Genomic DNA, 22,614 nt, shown 5'->3' with positions numbered 1-22,614 from the left:
AGACCTCTCACCCCCTGCATATATTACACTGCAAGGTACACTTTATTCCACAAGTGTGTGGTAATTAGAGCTTTCTATTCCCTGGCCACTCTAAAGAATCTCTGTCAATAGATGTGGCTGCCAAAGACAAATTCACTGCAATTTTGATGATGTTGTGGGTTGTGAACGTATTTTGTCAGGAAGTCTGCACTGTACAAGAACAAAGGTGCATTCCTACGTTCCCTCGCCAGACTCCTTAGCACTGGTTAACAAACCACAAACTGCTTCTAAAGCTCTCAAATCTCAGAGATGTAATTTTTCCATAGGACTTGATGTGCTGCAGAGAGAGCATGGGAAATTAGTCCAGTAGAACTTCTTACTAAGTATCCAAATTAAAGATGCCTATTAAAGTTTGTGGATTAAGGTAGGGAGAATTTATCAACATCAGACCAGCAGTGTTTCACATTCTGCCCTTCTGAGGCACAGTCAATAGATGTAAATATTTTACTGCACCCTGGCCGCTTCATTGTTTGATGTTTAAAAACTCACCCGGTATCAAAGAAAATGTATTAAATTTCAGCCCCCAAATGAGACACTATTAGCTTTGAAAAGTCAACTTTTACTGTGATATTGATGATTCTCTTTTTTCTGTGACAGAAATCACTGGGGAGACCCCATGTCAAAGTACTGTGCGAAGAAAGATTGCTAACACTGACCAAAAAGAACATACACATGAGTAAGTTGGTGCACTGCATAGTACAGATAGGTCTACTATAATAGTTTAGATTGCAGCATTTTGGATAACTACTGTATATATATATATATATATATATATATATATATATATATATATATATATATATATATATTTAGTATATATGTATATAAATATACAGGTGTCTCATCTGACCAGAGCACCTTCTTCCTGTGTGTAGTGGAGTGATGGAATTGATTTACGAAAGATGGAGACCAGTGAAAAATATAAGTTATAAGGCTAATTTTAAATACTGTCTGTATTGGGTGGTAAAAGTATAGGAATAGGAAGAATGACTGTAAATTTAGTGAATTATAGTTTGTGCTATTGCCGACAAAGGAACTTTTTGGAAGATTGGGAAACGCTTGCGATTCCTGAATCACGGAAGTCCCATGTTCTAAACGCTAGTCTAATCTTGATTTGGCTCTGCAGCCATCAATGCAATTGCTCCCAAAATGCTGCATGCAATGCTTTGTGATTGTGACACGACCACACCGCTGCAAATGGAACTACCCTGTAGCCGTAGGGTTCTGCTGCTGCAGTGCATTGCCAATTCCCGGCTGCAGAAGTGCTGCCAATTGGCCACTGGGCCTAAGTATGATGTAGCACATAGCTGCAGTTGCACAACCATTTGTAAGCTTTTAGGAACCCCAGCTTTGTTCCATGGCCCAGACAAGGGCTGGAAGCTTCGTCTTCTAAAAACAGATACTTTAAAAATAAATCCATTCCAGGCAGGTATGCTGGATTACTTCTGTTTTGCTCCATGATTCTGTTAATATTTTAAGGAGTGATTAATTGACAGAAAATAAAATAAAGTAGCCTGTCTCTTTCAAGTGGGTCAGTTAGAAATAACTGCAAGGGTTCAAAAGTTCACTAAGTTGCTCTGTAAAATCATTTAGAGTGCTGAGTAGTGTGTAAACTACAAATATTAGAGAATGATGCAATGTTATTTAAAAAAAAAAAAAACTATATAACTGGAAATAAAAATATGAGAATATTTTCTTTGCTACCAATGTTCTAGTAATTATCCATACTACACAATCAATTCATTATATCATAATTTTTTAGCTTCAGTGTCTCTTTAAATATTGTTCACTGTGCCAATGACTCCCATAGAGTCAAGCAACACGCAGTACTGCACTCACTGCACAGTACCACGCTGCATCCTCTAAGTCGGACGAACCACTTCTCTCACATCGTATTGCACCATAGGTACTGTGGCCTGTCTCATAAAGACTAATGGGAGAGGACCCCAATGCGTTATGTGTGAAATGGGACTAACACTAACCTGAACCATAGAAAATATTATTTTTTTTATTATATCCCCCTTAAGGTTATAGTGCCTAATTTTCATACTTGCAGATTTGTAATTCTCAGTACCAACAGTTTTACCGTAATTTAGGCGCTCAGGCGCTGCTTCCGGGTCATTGCTGCTTGTTACTAGTGATGAGCTCAAAATTTTTATCAAAAAGACTTTTGCATTGAAATTAGCAACTTCCCCAGATTCAATGCTTTCAGAAGAATATAATTAATGTTGGTTTCATATACATACCTTGGAAAACTTTCTTGAAACTTGTTTTCTCATTCCTCTTGACTTGAAAATGACTTTTGCATGCATGCCCATATTTTTTTGGCCATATTCGTTCACTACTGCTTCTCTCTTTGTGGGAACACAATAATTCACGTGGCGTTTGGATTCCAGCTGGTACTGCAACAGTACCAAAAGCAAAAAAACTGACACAAACTGAGAACAAGGTAAGAATCAGGGCATGTATTTATTGATGCATGGGGTGTATTTATGCTCATTGTAGTATGTTAGGGGTTCAGTACAATTTGACAGACAGACAGACAGACTTGAATTCAACCCTGTTGGCCTTCAGCAGACATGATGAAGATAAGCTTCTACTACATCAAGAAAGCCTTATTGAAAATGAAGGAGAAGTCAAGCCTAGAGGTAAAACGAATCTGTTCAATATAAATGATACTGTTCAAAGGCAAAACTATACTATTCTGACTGTGGAATGTGTTCCGGGGTCTTATCCCTTTCCCCTCAGCTTCATGACAAGACAATGCCTAGATCTCCTTCATTGGCCAACAGCAGAGATTATTTCTTTAACTTTTTTGTAGAGTTAGCTGGATAGTGTACTGGTTAAGGCTGTTGCCTTCCACGAAGGGTTTGAGCCTTTGACCAGGTTTAGAATCCCAAGCCAGTACATAAAACAGTAATGGGTGTTTGGGCAAGGCTCCCTAAAGATCCTGGTGGCCCGTGGAGCGTGCCTTAAGTGGCTGCAGCCCTGAAGCACTTTGAGTCCGCCAGCCAGCCCAGGATAAAAGCGTGATATAAATTTTCTGTGTCTTGTCTAACACAAACCTGTACAAAGACTGAGTGGCTTATTGACATACCCTATAGCTTAATTTTGCCTTTTTCGTCTTTTTGAAGATTTACTTTCACCTTCACTTTGTCTGAGAGTATGACTGTAATATACTTTGAAGATGTATGATGCAGAGGGAAAGAGCAGCATACATGCACTGAAGGCATTGTTTTCATACTTATGGCCCTCTGGCAATAACTTTTTGCAACTTGAGAGTCTAAATGTCACCCTCTGACCATACACAAAGTTTCACCAAGTTTTGCTTTTGTTATTCTTTGGTGTGGCACCATTCAGGGCAAAAGGATCCAAGTTCCTCAGAATTCCTTCCTCCCTGTACCATCCCCTTTCAGATGCTGTATTATTCCGTTCCCCTCACTTTTTCCCACCCATGTTAATTTATAATAACAGTGGCGTATCTAGGTAATATGGCGCCTATGGCAAACACTGAAAATGCGCCCCCCTCCTTTCTCCATCAGAGCCCCTTCCCCTGTAAAAACAGCACCATTCCTTACATACCCTTGTTGTTGTTTTTTGCGGCTTATTGCTGCCTGCTTTTTCAGAAATACTTCTTTTACATTACTATTAAGTAGACTTGTGGCTCAAAATTAATAAAATAATCAAGTAGTCACAGACATCCAGACGGGGGAAATTCTAACCATTTTTTTGTCACCCCAGGCAAGAAAACCTGTCCCCAACCCATGTCATATACAGTACACATACACTATGGAACATATTCCATATGATATATAGACCATGCACCATTTTAATACATGCTGTCATCATGTCCCTTAGAAAAAACACACACACACACACCAGGTATAACATCCCCTACAGAACAATTTCAGGTATAAGAGTATGTAAAGTGCTGCAGAAGATGTGCTATATAAATACATTATAATTATATCGTAGGACATTTGAGTATGACTATGGTAATAATTATATTGTAAGCTCCTCTGGTGACAGTGACAAGGCTATATATTCTGTAAAGAGCTGTGAAAAATATCAATGCTAAATAGATACACAATATGGTAGGACATTAGGCTATGACTATGGTAGGATTCGTTTGTATGCTCCTCTGAGGACAGGCAGTGAAATTGTACTCTGTAAAGTGCTGCAGTAGATGTCAGTGCTATATAAATACATAATAATAATATGGTAGGACATTAGACTATGACTATGGTAGGGATTAGATTGTGAGCTCCTCTGAGGACAGTCAATGACATGACTATGTACTCTGTAATGTGCTGCAGAAGATGTCAGTGCTATATAAATACATAATAATAATATGGTAGGACATTAGACTATGACTATGGTAGGATTAGATTGTGAGCTCCTCTGAGGACAGTCCGTGACATGACTATGTACTCTGTAAAGTGCTGCAGGAGATGTCAGTGCTATATACATACATAATAATATGGTAGGACATTAGACTATGACAATAGTAGGATTAGACTGTGAGCTCCTCTGAGGACAGGCAGTGAAATGCCTACGTACTGTGTAATGTGCTGCAGAAGATGTCAGTGCTATTATAATAATATGGCGTGGCTATGGTAAAGATTAAATTGCAAGCTCCTCTGGTGACAGCCAGTATATTCTTATTAAATGCACGGCTAGAATGCTCCTGGCCACACCTACACAACCAGGTGGCTGCAATGACATAAAGTGAATATGGAGTGAACAGAGCATTGGTTTCCATTCAACTGCTTCCAGTTGAAGCCACAAATGGGGAGCAGAGCAGCCCAATGGAGGACAGTCCACACAAACGGGAATCTTAAGTGAACTAAAGGCATTCATTTTAACTTACCTAGGGCTTATTCCAGTCCTCTGTAGTTCATCAGGTCCCACACTCTCCTCCCAGTCTGCTGCTGTGCCCCTCCGAATGCTGGCCGACTGACTCCTGTTGCAGGCTAAGGTACATGTGCGGCCCCAGCCTTGATTGAGCTCCTGTGGTCAGGAGCATTCTGTGCATGCGCAGTAGCAAGGTTTATGAACAGTGAAGGCACAGAATGCTCCTTGCAACTGGAGCACGAGCAAGGACAGGGCCAGACTGGGGATGCGCAGTTGCCCGCGATAGGGCTTAGTGGACCAGCATTCAGAGGGGCACAAAAGCACAGTACACTGGGAGGACAGCTGGAGACCTGATTGACAGGGAGCTGGAGGAAGCCCTAGATAAATTAAACTGAATGCAGCTTTCATTCACAATTCCCTTTAATCCATAAGGGCCTCACAGTATACAAAAGTAGGCACATACAGTAGATTGCTAGGATAGTAGTAGGGGGAGGGTGTTAAGAAAAGGTAGCATATGACACCAAATTAAAACACAATTATTATTTTTTTACATTTAATTGAACAAATAGAATACTGTAAATTATCACCTCTCAGTCTACTGTCTGCAGCAGCAGCAGAAGCTGGGCAGCACAATGTAGTGCAGTGAGTCACACACTCAGTGATGCACCCGTGCTGTCCCAGCTGGCTGCTGCTGCTTTCAGGCCGGCTTACATGTCCTGGGCTGCTTGCTGCCTGTCACTATAAACATTGGATCGCCATCACAGTCTCCCCGGATGATGTCCACAGTGGAGTCACCCATCATTGCCAGTTCAGTCAGGAACTCGTGGCAGACGAAGAGGCGGCAGGTATCAATTTCTATTGGCCCTGCAGGAGAGGGGCGGGTCTTACAGACAGGAAGAGAACTCTACACTCCTGTACCGAATGGCCCGGGGAGGAGGCGGGACTAGAAACTAAGAATGGCGGCGATAACAAACTAAACGGGACTCGAGAGGCTGCAAGCGTGCCAGCGGAGGGGGAAACGAGGATTGTACTGGCACTGTATTGTCGCTGATTCCTCTTACCCAAATCGCTCAGAATCAAAGGTGACCGCAGTGAGTAGAGGGAGGGCGCACAGACAGTACCCAGATGGCTGCACTTCACATGTGGGAGTGTGCAGTGCTCTGCGTCCGCAGGTACTGTGCGCTGTCTCCTCACGCCGTTTGCCGCTATTCTGAGGTCTGAGCGATGCGGGGATGGCGGAGCAGCAGTGACGTGACAGGCGGGACACGCATAGAGAGGCATGGGTGATAGCACAGAAGGGGGGTCAGGCATGGCGCCCATGGGTGCTATGGCGCCCATGGCACTAGCCATACCTGCACCCCTCTAGATCCGCCTCTGAATAATAATAATAATCCGAACATTTATATAGCGCTTTTCTCCTGTCAGACTCAAAGCGCTCAAGAGCTGCAGCCACTGGGACTTGCTCAGGAGATCACCCTACAGTGTTAGGGAGTCTTGCCTTGAACTCCTTACTGAATAGGTACTGACCTTAGCCAGGATTCGAACCCTGGTCTCCCATGTCAAAGGCGGTGCCCTTAACCAGTACTCTATTCAGCCACTATTTATCTTCCACTCTTCTTTGCACTATTCAGTGTTATGTAACAATCAGTCTCCTGACACTTTACAGCTGCCTCATCACCCTTTCAATAAATCATTGGTTGAATATTGATTAAAAGTTGATCAACTGGGCATGCTAAAAGCAATAGATAGGTAGGAAGATTTAAAAATTTCAAGTCAGATATGTCTTATAGAAAAGGCAAAAAAACTAGGCCCAGATGACTAGAAGCATATAAACACGTAAAAACATTTTGCCAACATGTGTAGTAGTTTCAGCAGATCAATAATAAAAGCATTTAGCACAGCACTTGTGGACCAGGTTTCACAGTTGAAGGTGTTTGTGGTAATAACAGTTCACAATAGCGAATAGGTGAGTCAATATCAACAGTTCAGAATCAGAACTGAAACAAAGGACACTATTGCAAGGACGGCGGCAAGTGTTCAACTTAGGGAAGATGCACCCATTTAATATTTAAATCGCATCTTTCTTTCTTTTCACTTCTAATATGCCAGTTGTCCATTGCAGTCATCTCTACCTCACCACTGCAAATCATGTGAGCAAGGCAACCTCCTGCACAAAACGTCATTACATAGGTCCCTGCTTGCTCCCATTCTGACCCATGTGGCTACATCTCTTGCACTGTAACTCTTCCCTCTCGATATGTCACATGTGACAGCTTAGAATTAGTCAGCTGACCCACTTAACTAGAAGCTTTTCATTGATCAACTCAATCAGACGCCTCTCCATAAATTCTCCTTGAGGACAATTTATGAAAGATACATTGATAATATCTAGTACTAAAAATGTTTTCAGAGAGCAGTTATTTCCTGAAGTAATTCTGACATCTCTGGGGGTATTGTTAAAGGAACTGATAGTAAAAGCAGCGGTACGTAGCCTCTTCTGATGTTTACTTTTATGTGCATATATTTATTATTGATTCCCTACAAGGCTGCAGATTTCACCTTAACTAAATATATGTAGCAAATAAAAATCACATCAAATGCTGAATTTTAGCCCTTAATACAGTAAAGGCTTTCAGCAAACTGTAACGGCAACTCTTATAATCTGTTTTAAAAATGCAGGATTTCAGGAACCTTTAATAAAACATTGAGGGGCTCTGCTAGTTAAAGGGGCACTAAAGCGAAAAATTGTAAAATTTAAAATATGTGCAAACATATTCAAATAAGAAGCGACAGGTTTTCGACTAGTCCATCTCTTCTTCGGGGATTCTCAGGGATTTATTTATTTTCAAAAGCACTTAGCGAATGGCAGTTGCTCTGTCCAACTGCCCAAAAAACTGTGTAGCGAGCAGGGAAGCTGGCCAGCATTATTGTTTAAATCCTTTTTAGGGAAAATCTTTATAAATAATAAAAGCCTTACTGAGAATCCCCTATGAAGAGATGGACTAGTCCAAAACCTGTCGCTTCTGTCAGATTTCTACTACCTACTGTAAGTGACAGCAACATAGGAGAAAAGTAATTTATGGCTCATTTTACTCTGGAAAAAACATACTTCTTATTTGTCTATGTTTGCACATATTTTACATTTTGCATTTTTTTGCCATAGTGCCCCTTAAAGGCTCTATAGGTCTGCTTCTTCACTCTCAGGGGTTGGACTACCCTTGTGCAACTCCAAAACCAAAGGATTTTTTAAGGGGGCAAATCAGAGTGCTTTGAGTATGTGTGTGTGAGGAATTGTGGTATGAGTGATTCCTGAAGATTTGGATTTTAGATGTATGTTACTTAACCACTTCAGCCTTTAGTGTTTTTTCACCTTATGCATCCAAGCAATTTTCACCTCCTATTCATTCACCAATAACTTTAACACTACTTATCACAATGAAATGATCTATATCTTGTTTTTCCACTACCAATTAGGCTTTCTGTGGGTGGTACATTTTGCTAAGAAATATTTTATTCTAAATGCATTTTAACGGGAATATTCAGAAAAAAATTGAAAAAGTCATTATTTGTCCATTATAGCTTTAAAATAATACATTTTACCATAATTAAAACCCACGTATTTTATTTGCCCATTTGTACCGGTTGTTACACCATTTAAATTATGTTCCTATCACAATGTATGGCGCCAATATTTAATTTGGAAATAAAGGTACTTTTATTCAGTTTTGCATCCATCACTATTTACAAGTATATAGTTTGAAAAATAATAGTAATATACCCTCTTGACATGCATAATAAAAAAAAATTCAGACCTTTTGATAACTATTTATGGGGTTTTTTTCAATTGTATTTGAGTATTTTTGGGTGTGTGGGAGGTAAACAGTTGATTTTAAATGTAAAAGTGTGTATATTCATTTTAAAAAATGTATGTAGATGTAGTTTTACTATTTGGCCACAAGATGGCCTCAGTCATTTTTTTTTGCTTCCTGTAAGCGTACGGAAGTGTAACAGAATGATCGCGGCTTCTCTTTAGAACCCAGCAATCATTCTAACGCGGACTTAGATCACTGAATTGGAACTGTGTTCCCATTCTTTGATCTCCAGGCTAACGAGCGGCCCTGTGTACTCCGGCGGTTTCGGTCCTGCGAATCCCCACAACTCATGGACATAGCTCCTACGTCTAGCATGCATCCTTAAAGGACTTCCGAGGCCAAAATCCGGGCCCAAAACAAAAAAAAAGTTAGCTACCTTCATGGCTTTGTAAGGCACGGAGGACGCCGTCCGCGCCCTCCGTGCCGTTCCGCCTGGTCCCCTCTGGTGAATAGCCCCCCGAAAGGCTGCGACCCCACGGTCCGGGTCGGCATCTTCTGCCCCTATAAAGATGGCCGCCGGAGCTGGCCACGGCTGCGCAGTCCGCATAGCCGCTACTGCGGCTGCGCAGCTCTAGGGCGAACCCTCCGATCCACGCTGCCTGTTACGTGATCGGGGGGTTGGCCCTAGAGCTGCGCAGCCGCAGTAGCGGCTATGCGGACTGCGCAGCCGTGGCCAGCTCCGGCGGCCATCTTTATAGGGGCAGAAGATGCCGACCCGGACCGTGGGGTCGCAGCCTTTCGGGGGGCTATTCACCAGAGGGGACCAGGCGGAACGGCACGGAGGGCGCGGACGGCGTCCTCCGTGCCTTACAAAGCCATGAAGGTAGCTAACTTTTTTTATGTTTTTGGGCCCGGATTTTGGCCTCGGAAGTCCTTTGCCTTGTTTCCATCTGTCCGCTTCTATCTGCTTTTTATCAGCACGTCAATGTTACAGATTGATACATGCTGCTGAAAAGCGGACAAAAGCGGACAGAAGCGCACAGATGGAAACAAGGCCTAGGCCTTGTTTCCATCTGTGCGCTTCTGTCCGCTTTTGTCCGCTTTTCAGCAGCATGTATCAATCTGTAACATTGACGTGCTGATAAAAAGCGGATAGAAGAGCTAAAGTAGTTAAAGGAACAGTACAATTTTCATGACTGATAATATTAAAGTGATCTATAAATTAATAAAGGAGAAAGTAGAGTCATAGGCTATTTCGCGCCACTCTCTTTTTGATTTCAGGAACCTTCACAGCCGACCCTGAAAAACCTGTGCAAAAATGTTATGCATGTACGGAGCCTTGTATCTTGCCGTGCAATTCTAGGACCCACTTTCTGCAATAACAGCTGGAAATTTGCATCGGACTTACGCATGTAACTGCGATAATCCTCTGGATTGTTCTTCCAGACCTCCCACAGCAGACTTTGGTCACTGTAGGTATCACAAAACTGCAGCCAATTCTTGGTCCACATATGCCTCCTCTTTCGTTTTTTTTTGCGTGGCATCCAGTAATAGAGCAGTACAAACTAAAATGTCTTCGTCCCAATCAGGGATGAGCTCCGGATGAATTCCGAATTTCCGGGTTTCATTTGGAATTCATCCAGATAATTACTGCACCTGAGGGGGTGGGTGAGGGATGGTTAACTTACCCAGGAGCCGTCTGCTTTAATGCGTCCGCGTCCCACGGTGCGCCTCATGCTGTGTACCAATTCACGGTCACGTGACTACCATGCTACCTCCTTCAACCTGGAAGGAGGCAGTGTGACAGTCACGTGAATGTGAATTGGACCGCAGTGTGAGGCGCTCTGTGGGATGCATTAAAGCAGACGGCTCCTGGGTAAGTTAACCCCCCCTCACACGCCCGCTCAGGTGCACCAATTACTCAGATGAACTCTGAATGAAACCCATTCAGAATTCATCCGGAGCTCATCCTTGTTCCCAATTGCTGAGAGACATCATCACTCCATCATCGTGCCCTTCAAATTAACACACTACAAGGAGGCAGAACAATGAAGGAAAAGAACAATAGGGGGCTGGACTTGTGAGATCACTTCCGATCAATGCGTAATCGATCGTTTAAGCAATTTATTTTGTGCAGCTTGACAAAATTTCCAATACTCCAAAGTCTGCAATAACATATTAACTTTAATTTCTAATGCTTGTACAAAAACCCCCAAATCCCATTAAAAGAGCAGATCTGCAGTGTAATTCCTAAGCTGACTGACAGCCGGCTGTGTCACTCATTCAACCCCCGCATCACTCTGCATGCACACACATGTAAGGCAGTCCTTATACTCCCGGGAGTTACACACACAGGTTAGCAATAAGGGACTATTTCCTTGGTGTTCCGGATTTAACAATGTCTCACATGTGGTTTGCAGCAATAAGTGTTGACAACCTTGGGGACAAAACCTTCCCGCTGGCAGGCTTTATGTGGGATTTGCTTGATCTGCGCTTGTGGTTAGTTACAGACGCTGCGTTAGTCCGTGCAAAGCAACAAACACAGGTTGCCACTGAGGGCTCTCACCACCTCCTCTGTGTACTGCTCCCCCAGTCCGGTCTGAATCACAGTCCTTTCATTGCACTCCCCGCTTTTGCTCCATCCACTCCGCGCTGCAAAGACCCAAGTGTCCACCAGCCTGCCGCTCGATATCTCCGTTCCCAGCATGTAACAAACACTGCCGTCGGGGAACTGGAAGTGACGTCACCGCTCTGCTCCACTCATCACTAGTATCGGCCGCCCACCGGCCTTCGTCAGATGAACAATAGGGGGCTGGACTTGTGAGATCACTTCCGATCAATGCGTAATCGATCGTTTAAGCAATTTATTTTGTGCAGCTTGACAAAGGCCTATGGAAGGCCGAAACAGCAGTCTGTCGTTGCTTTTGATGTATCATTAAAGTATTTGAGCTATAACATACTGGAGTGGTGCCGCGGTCCTTTGCTGGATTTCAAGGAATTTATTCAGACATATGTGATCAGAATAGCCTTTGATTGATTAACTACTTTGGCCTCCTGGAAGTAGTAGCTACACCCAGGAGGCCATGTGCGCGTCCGCGCGCTCCCCGCGGCTGATCGCGCGCATGCACGTGCGCTCCCGGCCGCGGTTTGTTAGCCTGGCAATCAGTGAATTGGGCTATGGTGCCCGATCACTGATTCCTCTCCCCCGCTGAAAAAGCGACAGCTTCTCTCGGAAGCTGCGCTTTTTCTGGCTGTAACGTCCCCCATACGTCGCTCTAAGCGTATGTTACGCTTAGAGTAACGTCATGTAAACAAACTCATGGCCGCCATCTTGTGGCCAAAAAGTAAAACTACAACTGCAAGCGAAAAAAATAAAACTTAAGACACATTTACATTATAAAACTATGGCTTACATCCCACCCTCCCAAAAATACCCAAATAAAATGTTTAATACAAAAAAAACCAAAACATTACAATAAAAAAAAAACATGTAAATATTTACCTAAGGGTCTAAACTTTTTAAATATCAATGTAAAGATGAAATATTTCTGGATTTTTTTATTTTAAACTTGTAAATAGTGATAGATGCAAAACGGAAAAAATGCACCTTTATTTCCAAATAAAATATTGTCGCCATACATTGTGATAGGGACATAATTTTAATTATATTGCAAATACAATACATGAGTTTTAATTATGGAAGCATGTATTATTTTAAAACTATAATGGCTGAAAACTGAGAAATAATGAATTTTTTCCGTTTTTTTTTCTTATACTGCCTGTTAAAATGCATAAAGTGAAAACGACTGAAGGCTGAAGTGGTTAAAGGTGGCAAAATGGAACAAAAATCGACCCTAGTGTATGGGCAGAAAATTGATTCATGTTTGACCAATTCATTTATTTTGAATCGATTCTAAATATCGATAGGACAATCGATCGTCCGATAATTGACCAGTGTATGAAAAGCATTTGTGTAATATTTGATACTCAAAAAGCTCTGACTGCATGCAGAAGCAGGCATGTCATTGCCATTAAGAGGAACTTTAACCCAGGATTGAACTTCATCAGTAGTTGATACCCACTTTCCCATGAGAATTATTTTCTTTTTCTCAAATAAATCATCAGGGACATCTGTATGGCTGATATTGGGGTGAAACCCCTCCCACAGTGATGTCATGACCATGGTCCTGACAGTTTGCTGTCTGTGAACCTCGATGCATTGTGGGAATTGTGGGAAACTACAGCTTTTCTCAACTGCCATGCAAGCAATATCTCCCACTATGCATAGAACTCTCCATAACGAACATTCTGTGTAGATCACCTGGCAGAACTAAAGATGTCACCACCAGTGAATCAGTGATACATTTCAGAATATAATTTGGGAGAAGAAAGATTTTACAATGGGCAAATACTGGCTTAAGAATTTGTAAATGAATATTGTAACATACTAGCAATTTTATTAATGACGTTCTGGTAGTATGTACTGTAAGCGCAGTGAATTAATAATCAATCAGCAGCCAGAGGTCTTCCAATCCATCATGGAAGAGTAGGTGAAGGATAATCCTCAGCACTCTCTATTGCACTCCCGCACACTGTGAAGCCTGCAGACACCTTGTGCTCAATAGTGGAGACAGTGACCGTCACCAAAAAACATATATGCAGGAGTCAGGGCTTAGTTCACGGGGGGGGGGGCAATAGAGAGCACTGAGGATTATCTTTTATCTTTGACTTATTGTTATTTTCACTGCAGTTGCTCTTTAACCACTTAAGTACCAGAGGTCTCTGCCCCCTTAAGGACCAGAGACCGCTGGTACAATACCGACAGAATCCCAATGAATCACTGCGCATATACTGGCCGCAACCACCGTCACCGCCGCAGGCCGGGATTCTCCTCTATGATAGCAGAGTCATGTGAGCCGCTCAGGAGCCGCATTCATTATTATTATTATTATTATTATTTATTATTTATATAGCGCCGACATCTTCCGCAGCGCTTTACAGAGTATATACAGTATAGGCTCATCACTAACTGTCCCTCAGAGGAGCTCACAATCCAATTCCTACCATAGTCATATGTCAATATCGTGTAATGTATGTATCATAGTCTGGGCCAATTTTTGGGGGGAGGCCAATTAACTTATCTGTATGTTTTTGGTATGTGGGAGGAAACCGGAGTGCCCGGAGGAAACCCACACAGACGCAAGGAGAACATACAAACTCCTTGCAGATGTTGACATGGCTGGGAATCGAACCAGGGACTCAGCGCTGCAAGGCGAGACCGCTAACCACTAAGCCACTGTGCTGCTATAATGGCAAACACAAGCGACTTACAGAAAAAAATGAAAATTAATGGTCCAAATGTAAAATTGCAATGAAAAACGCAAACAAATGTGAACGATGTACGATTCCCAAGTGGGCCATAACTGCAAGTATGCACACAAATCTTACAATTGTGTCTCCTATCTAAATGCTTTCTCAATTTGTGCTTAGCATTGAGATCCCACCCATTGGGCTTGATTCACTAAGACAAATAGCACGCCTTATCAAAGTTAACATGCCTTATCAAAGTTAACACGCCTTATCAGAGTAGCATCGAGCCTGCAGGGGCTCAGGGCAGGACGAGGGGAGCTCTCGTCATTGCTAATTAGCAGGCATAAGTTCGTAGCGCACGCTATGCAACTCTGATAAGGCGCATTAACTTTAATAAGGCATGCTATTTGTCTTAGTGAATGCAGCCCATTACCTTTAAAAATAACCATACTATCAAAGTAATCACACATACACACACACAAAAAAAAGCACGTGGGATCATACTTCCAAAATACTGTTGTCCCAGGAGCTTTAATAAATAAATTGGCTACATATGGTGTACAGTTGATGTGGGAGGTAAGTACCTATAACTATTCAATGTTAAACTGCTTTTTAACTTTTAATTCTATTTTTGTGCACTTTTTATTGGTTCTTTTTTTAATATTCCAAATGTAGCAAAATAAGCCCCTTATCACAACACAATACTAGGGATGGTCAATGAGATACAAATAATTCTGGCTTGCATTGAAATATAGTGTAATGCAAATTATATTCAACTTGGAAATGAACCAATCAAATGCACCTCTGGCCACTTTTGACTTTGCCAATACCAAGCTGTATACAAATTACATTACATTTGCATGCAAGCATCTCATTGGCCATATCTATACAAGAGATGATGATAATGATTATGATGGTGATGATGATGATGATGATGAACAATTAATAATATTCAGGGCTATCCTATGCACACAGCAATGCCTAGTGTAATATTCTTGAATTGCACGTAACATAGAGCAAGCCACATAAGGCCCAAAATATATAGCCAATAATAATAACAGCAATAAGTCTCATAATTATTGGCTAATTCAACAATATTTATAGCAAAATAATGTATTTCTCACCTCAGACCACAAACCTGATTTACCCTGCTCATCCCCGGCCACTGACTCCGGCTATAGCTCCGGGAATTATGGGAACGCCCATTGAAATTTACCTGGAAAAAACTGTTATTTAGCTTGGTTCTTACTAAACCCAATAATCAATGTAGAAAATATTTGACTTTAGCTCTAATTTCAGCAGAAAAAGTAGCCAGCAGAAGATGTTCTGAAACTTACCTCAGGTGTATGAATATGTAAAACATATATATATCTAATATAATAACATATCTTAATGATGGCGAACAGTTAGCAATTTTGCCTTTTAATTCAGTAAAATTACAAAAAAGAACCAATGGTTGTACTAACATGAGTCCCAGAAGTTAAAATATAGATGCTGTGACTGTTTAGTGTTTTATGATGTGATTTTGTCTCTTGTTGCGGTTTGTTTCCTCAACAAACATTACAGTGTTGTTCATGGGATTTAAATAGGGAAGGAACTGTCAACAGCAATGATTCAGTCTAAGTCTTGCATAACGCGTCTTGTAAACACTATACTACTGCACAAACATTGCCTGCAGTCTGCGGATGACAAAAGTTAATTTGATCCAGAGATTTTTTTTACCAGTTAGTAACCACCCCAACACCCTTGTATTTTATTGTGGTGATTGCTATGTAAGATGCACCTTGTAAAATATTCTATTTACAGTTCCTCAGCTGTGAAAATGAACCAAACTGTGAAGTAAAATATCATTTTGCTTAGCCCTGTAAATCTGGGTGCACAGCAATGATAAGCACAATGCAATACAAATCACAAGACAGCTAACATCTATAGTTTTCCTAGTGAACCTTTAACAAGGATTCATGTTTAGCATAACCATGGAACATGTACTATACAATGAGGGGCGGAGGATAACATGCTGGAGGATGACATTAGCAATCACACTGGAAACAAATTAAACAGCCAACGTCTCTTCCATCACACATTATGGCTGCACAGGATGGAAAATGCACATACATAGGTTAGACTTTTGCCAAATGTGACTGTAAATAATTAGTATGTGACCTAATGACCTAATGTTTGTACAATGTTTAAGACATAAAGGTACAATCAAAATTAGGTGCTAATAGCTGGGAAAATGTATTGGTCAAATTTAACCACTTCGTCTTCCTGGGTTTTTACCCCTTAACCGCTTAAGGACCACAGGCTTACACCCCCCTAGTGACCAGGCTATTTTTTACAATTCGATACCTTGCAGCGTTAACAGTTCGCTATAGAGCAATAGGATGTAGCACACAAATGACCCCCCCTTTTCTGCCCACCAACATAGCTTTCTGTTGGTGGGCTCTAATCGCTGCTGCAGGCAGTATTTTTTCTATGAATGTATTTCTTCTTTTTTTTTTTTTAAATAAATACTGTAAGTGTATTTTTTCCCCCCATCCTCCCCACAGCCAATCACAAGAGATCGCCTCTCATAGGCATCAGCCTATAAGAAGGATCTCTTTCCCTGCCACTCGAGAGGACAGCCAAGTGACAGGGCTATCCCCAGTACAGCGCTGCATTAGATCACTCAAGCAGGGACGCGCACGCATCCGTGCATGTGATCGCCTGCAAAACACTCCCCCAGGACTTAACGCCAATTGGCATTAGGCGGTCCTGGGGGAGCCACCTAGCAGCTGCCAATCGTCCTTAGGCTTTGGTAAGGTGGTTAACATACCTGACAATTTTTCCAGTTCAGCTAATGATACAGCAATAACTTTTTATTACTTATGCCACCAAAGTAATACATACATGCACCCTCCGTACCAATCGTTCCCACGCTGTCCTCTTCCACCTTCTTGTTTACCTGGTAGAATCCCCATTAATTTGGAATTTGGCTGCAGGAGTATTCTGCGCCTATGCAGTAGTACACCCCGACTGGCCAAACTACTGGCCAAACGAGGAGGCCGATGAGAATGGCGTGGGAGCGATCAGTACTGGGGGCTGAAGGAAGCCCCAGGTATGTATAAAACTTTCATATTCTTACGTCTCAGGTTTCCTTTAAGGAAAAGTTATTAAAAAGATACAATTTCAGAATAAACTAATCACAAACACTGTATAACCTTGTTATGTCTGTCATCCTTGTATCATTGTATATATTTATTCTCCAGCACTGCATAATATGTTGGCGCTTTATAAATACAATAAATAATAATAATAATGATGCACAGCCATGTCAGTTTAAAACATAATGTCTACACATTCTCTCTTCCTCACACTAATCTCTCCCCCCAACACCTAATAGTAACCTTGCCTCTCTGTGCCTAATACTAGCCACCCCTCTTCATACCTAACATTAAGCTAACCCTTGGGGCTCAACTAACCTTGTTCCTATTCTCTTACACTAACCCTCCAACCCTGCTGCTACAACCGATCCAACTGCCGGCCTAACCGATATATTAATTCAGCTACAGTGTATCCGAACTACTTATAATCCGTGCGCTGCCCCTACCACTATATGAGTTTGGCTACAGTGTAGCTGAACTCATATGTATTGGGGGCCCAAATTAAGTACCCCCATGCACCTTAGCCCCAAATTGCATTGCAGTCTACGATACTGCCGAATAGCGCCTGTCGCCCTTGTGCGCAATAACCCTGCTTCCCCCTAATAATTAATATAATTAATAAATTTCCCTAAATTCTGCCCTACCCAAGTAAATAGCTCAAAGGGGACATTTCTGACATCTTACCTACTTACATTAAGTATTAAAGAAAAAAAAAACACAGACTGTGAAGAAATATATCATGAAATGCAAACCTAGTGCAGTGGCAGTATCGTAGCCAACGAGGTTTATCAGAGGCGCGATTATTGCTAATTGAAAACCTAAAAAAAACAAAGAACACAAGGATGACTTGCAAATTCGTGAAGAGTTGCATATTTATAAAAAAAAAATTCCAATGCTATAATCCACATCGATTTCCATCTTTTTCTCTTTTATATACAGTGTCTAGTGATTTTTCTTTGCAGAATATTGGCTCTACCATTCAACTCTTTACTTCCCAATGAACACTAAGTGCAAGCCTCAGTATCTGCTTATTTGAATTTCAAGTCTGGGCTTCGCCATGATCCACTATTCTGAACAACTGTAAACGTTCATGTTTATTTCAAATAGGTTTACTTTTGCTCCAGTTGAGCCACTTTTGTTGCCTCACGTTGCTATCACTTTTTGTTTCAACCAATCCAAGGTAAATACATTTATTTCTTCACTGATAATTTTACACCTTAGTGTGAGTGAAAGTATCTTGTGCACATCTATGCATATAGCAGAAAAGAGAGGATGAATTTGTGGGGAATTTATTAAGATGGGTGTTAAACTTATTTTAGCCAGTTGTTTTGAGCCACTACACTATCAGCTTTTGCCAAATTTCTGAGCATGCAAAAGCCACACAAGTCTACTATGCAAAGGAAAAGCATGAACACCGGCAATAAATACCTGAACACCACAAAATAACTATCTAGTGCACCTAATATGGCTGTAGAGTAAAGAATGGATGATTGTATAGGGTTGAACTGTTTTCTACATTGCTTAAAATTCCTGTTTGTGGGGGAGAAAAAGATTGTTAGCCATTTTATATATGACAGAACAAAACAGAAATACAATACAATACAATAGAAATAAAATCCAAAGTGGCTAGTTATAAAATAACTACTGGTATCAATGTTCAATCACATTTACATAAAAATTAAAAATAAAAATGAAAAGAAGCCAAAAAGGATTTATCTACTTTTTAAATTCCCACTTTATATAGTGTCTGGGAAAAAAATGTAAAAATATACCTTTATCCACTTTTTTTTTTAATTGAAGGGGGGCACCTCTTCGTAATCATAAATCACTGAAGTTCACCAATTAATATTTCCTAGGCCTTTATTCACAAGAAGGTGGAATAGACACTTATTTTCATATAATTCTTGTCACAGTTGTTAAGAAAACACATTTTCTACAGTAGCACTGTTTTTGATTCTTGGCAATAAAAGTTGAGTTTCAAGGGCAAGGGTTCCCTTGACTCCACATTAATAAACTATAAAAATACTTTTGTTGACATAAAAGAAACATTTGATATCGTGGACTGAGATGTTCCAAATGCTATCACAGAGAGTGCTCTAAGGTGATATGATTTCTTTCCTTAAAAAAGTGCATTATCTTCATAGACCACTGATCAAATGCATGGGAAAAAAATACAGAAAGAGACAAATATTAGTGTAAACTAAATATTAATCGTTTGTTGTCAAGTATTTATCATATAAACAATTTTGGTCAATTAAAGGAGGACTTCAGGGAAAATATGTATTGTTCCTTGCCTTCAGGCCCAAATACCTGAGTGCTTACAGTGATTATGTGAAGAAACGCGGAAAAGCCGCCGCATGGACGCAGGATCAGGCGGCTGTTTCCGCGTCTGGCATAGCAGAACGTGGAGAAACCGCCGCGTCTGATGCGGCGGTTTGTACGCATAGGCCTGCTTCTCACAGTGGGGCTGGATGCGGAGGAAAGCTGCACGCTCAGACAGCGTGGCGGCGGATTCCGCATTCCATACAGCAACAACATTACAACACATGACTGGTGTGTCTGGGACCGATAGTCCACACTGGTTTAGGAGGACACGTGCGCGCGCGGAGAGGCAGGGCCTTTACGGCAGTCAGAGGAGGGTCAGCTGACCAGGCCGGTCAGCTGACAATTGCAGCAACTTTCATTGGTCCAGCACTTAGGGAGGTGCTGGAGAGCACTGGTGTATATATACTGGGTGCTGGTCATTCCTCTGGTGTCTGGTGTTGCGATCACTATGTGGTAGAACTCAGGCCTTGTCTGTATCTGTGTTCTAGCATAGTTTCCAAAGGTGTTGACGATCACGGACCTCACACCTTAGCGTTAGGAATATTGAACTGTATTATTTGTTATGACCTTCTGCCTGCCTGACTATCCTGCTGAACTCTGATTCTGTACCTCGCTATCTCTGATATCCTGTTGCCAAACTCTGCTCGTTCCTGGACTCTGTATTTGCCTCTTGATTCTGTACCCCGCTATTCTGATACTCCGTTGCCAAACCCTGCCTGTTTATTGGATTCCGTAACTGTCTCCTGAATCTGTACCGTATCTGTCTGTGTGTTAACGACCTGGATTGCCCGACCTCGAGAACTGACCTTACTGTTAGAGGCAGTTCCCAGACCTGTTAGTGACACCCTCTCTCTGGTGTCACTCACGTTCTGTCCTTCCTATCCTCAGCCTAGCTCCTCCCCCGGGAGAGTCTAGGCATACGGAAGGAACTTACTTTTGTGCAGTACCCCTTACTGCTTCTGTACCTTCTCCTAAGGTGCAATACTCAAAGTATTACTGTTACACCAAAACACTCTTATCCCTCAGGTGTCCAGTGGTTAGAATATATATCTGATTATCGGTGATACTGCAGATCATCAATAATCGGGTATATTCTGCATTCTGGGTGATACTGCAGATCACCAGTAATCAGACCCTCTCTGTGTTACACCGATCGTTACAGATTATTTTTAAGAAACCCAACTTGGTGGTCTTCTTGTGACTGTTAGGCTTTTCCTAATATGTCCACATAATTTCTGGAGGCATGGAAATGCATATTGGGTCAGGCGAGATGGGAGATTTGCAATGCCTTATGGTAGGGGTATTGCCTAGATTGCCATTGACCCTACCTCCAGTAAGGCTCTACAGAGAGGGGAATGGCTAAATTCCATAGTACAAAAAAGACTTGCAGGGGGTGAAAAAATTAATTGGGGTGCGCTAGAGCCTAGAACATTCATAGGACAAAAAAGACTTGCAGGGGGTGTCTTCAAAACAGTATCAAAAATTTATTGAAACATCTTAAACAACCTTTATAAGTAACCCCCCCCCCCCCCCCTAAAAAAACTCAGCTGTGTACCCACAAGTCAGATGACTTCACACACTCTCATCCACAGCACACATCAAGCAATTTCATATGCAGGGTTAACAATCCCTATATCACATGGGATTTCAATATCAAATTCAATCCTTCAGTAAATTAGCAAGACTTCAGGTGCTGGTTGATAGCAGCATGTAGTGATAGGTCTCATCACTGTGATGTAACAAGTCCCCAGCTTGATTATAGAAAGCAGAAGATTGATCGGAGGGACTTATTATAGCAGCTTTCAAATTCAAAGTGGTCTCATTGATTTCCATTCAATTGCAAACATAGGCACTATGTATCAGTCACTGCACCAGCCATACGGCTTAGTAACTACTTGATATTCAGATAATAACAACCTTGTAACTTCAATCATGCCCTATAAATGCCAAGTGAAGTAAAGTCCACTGATATGCCAGTATTCCTGGAGCCAAGCTTAAGCACAGCTAATTCAAGTGGTGTCATTCTACCACAACTCCAAACACAGGCTTAACACATTGCCATGCAAAGCGGACACACGACTGCGGGTACACAACACTGCCCAGCGGGCTCTCACCACCACTGGTGTAACTGTCTCCGTCCGCCTGGTTGTCACGCGTGCAGTCACAGCTTCAAGTTCCTCTGCCTTATGCTTCACTTAGCGGGAATACTCGGCTGCACAGACTCCAAGCGGTGCTTCAGCGTGCGCCGTTGAACGGCATTCCGGTCAGCTGATTGTGACGGCCGTGTCACGTGACATGGCTGGGTGCCATATGAATAATTTGTTTTTAATATTTCATGTTTCGAAGTGGGGGTAAAGGAAGGGCAATCCTCATTTTCTCTGGAATTTTTGCTTCAAAGAAAATCTGACTTCATAATAATTGTAAAATTAACTGTAAAGCCAAATTAACACTTGTGAACTTCTTTTCTTACTATATTGACTCTACATGTTAACATAAATATTGTTTTTGTAAGTTCAAAATTGAAATACGGGCCATAAAAGTACAAAAGGTACAAGTCTATCTCACTCTAAAGATATAACTTGACTTTAATTGGAGTTGCGAACTGGGTTGGAAAAAGTTACATAGTTATTTGGGTTGAAAAAAATACATGCGTCCATCAAGTTCAACCAGAAACCAAATACAACACCAGCCTGCTCTTTCACATATCCCTGTTGATCCAGAGGAAGGTGAAAAACCCTTACAAGGCATGGTCCAATCAGCCCCAAAAGGGAAAAAATTCCTTCCCGACTCCCGATGGCAATCAGATAAAATCCCTGCATCAACACTACTGGGCATTACCTAGTAATTATAGCCATGGATGTCTTTCAACGCAAGGAAAGCATCTAAGCCCACTTTAAATGCAGATATAGAATTTGCCATTACTACTTCCTGTGGAAATGCATTACACATCTTAATCAATCTTACTGTAAAGAACCCTTTCCTAAATAAATGGCTAAAACGTTTTTCCTCCAGGCGCAGATCATGTCTTCTAGTCGTTTGGGAAGGCCTAGGGGCAAAAAGCTCATCCGCCAAGCTTTTATATTGCCCTCTGATGTATTTATACATATTAATTAGATCCCCTCTGAGGCGTC

General features: G+C 41.6%; 1 long non-coding RNA gene and 1 other non-coding gene across 2 annotated transcripts; one reads left to right on the top strand and one right to left on the bottom strand.

Annotated features, from left to right (window-relative positions):
• Nucleotides 1-2,489: 2,489 nt before the first annotated feature.
• Nucleotides 2,490-17,507, bottom strand: LOC137551813 (uncharacterized). The gene is made up of 3 exons (XR_011027065.1): nucleotides 17,477-17,507; nucleotides 15,140-15,231; nucleotides 2,490-2,681 (listed from the first exon to the last, which is right to left on the bottom strand). It is a non-coding gene; the product is annotated as an uncharacterized lncRNA (long non-coding RNA).
• Nucleotides 17,508-17,907: 400 nt separating this feature from the next.
• Nucleotides 17,908-18,042, top strand: LOC137532755 (U4 spliceosomal RNA). The gene has a single exon (XR_011023985.1). It is a non-coding gene; the product is annotated as a U4 spliceosomal RNA (small nuclear RNA).
• The last annotated feature ends 4,572 nt before the right edge of the window (nucleotides 18,043-22,614 follow it).

The sequence above is a fragment of the Hyperolius riggenbachi genome, chromosome 1, assembly GCF_040937935.1.
Source record: "Hyperolius riggenbachi isolate aHypRig1 chromosome 1, aHypRig1.pri, whole genome shotgun sequence".
Lineage (NCBI taxonomy): Eukaryota > Metazoa > Chordata > Amphibia > Anura > Hyperoliidae > Hyperolius > Hyperolius riggenbachi.
This window is presented reverse-complemented; position numbering and strand designations above follow the sequence as displayed.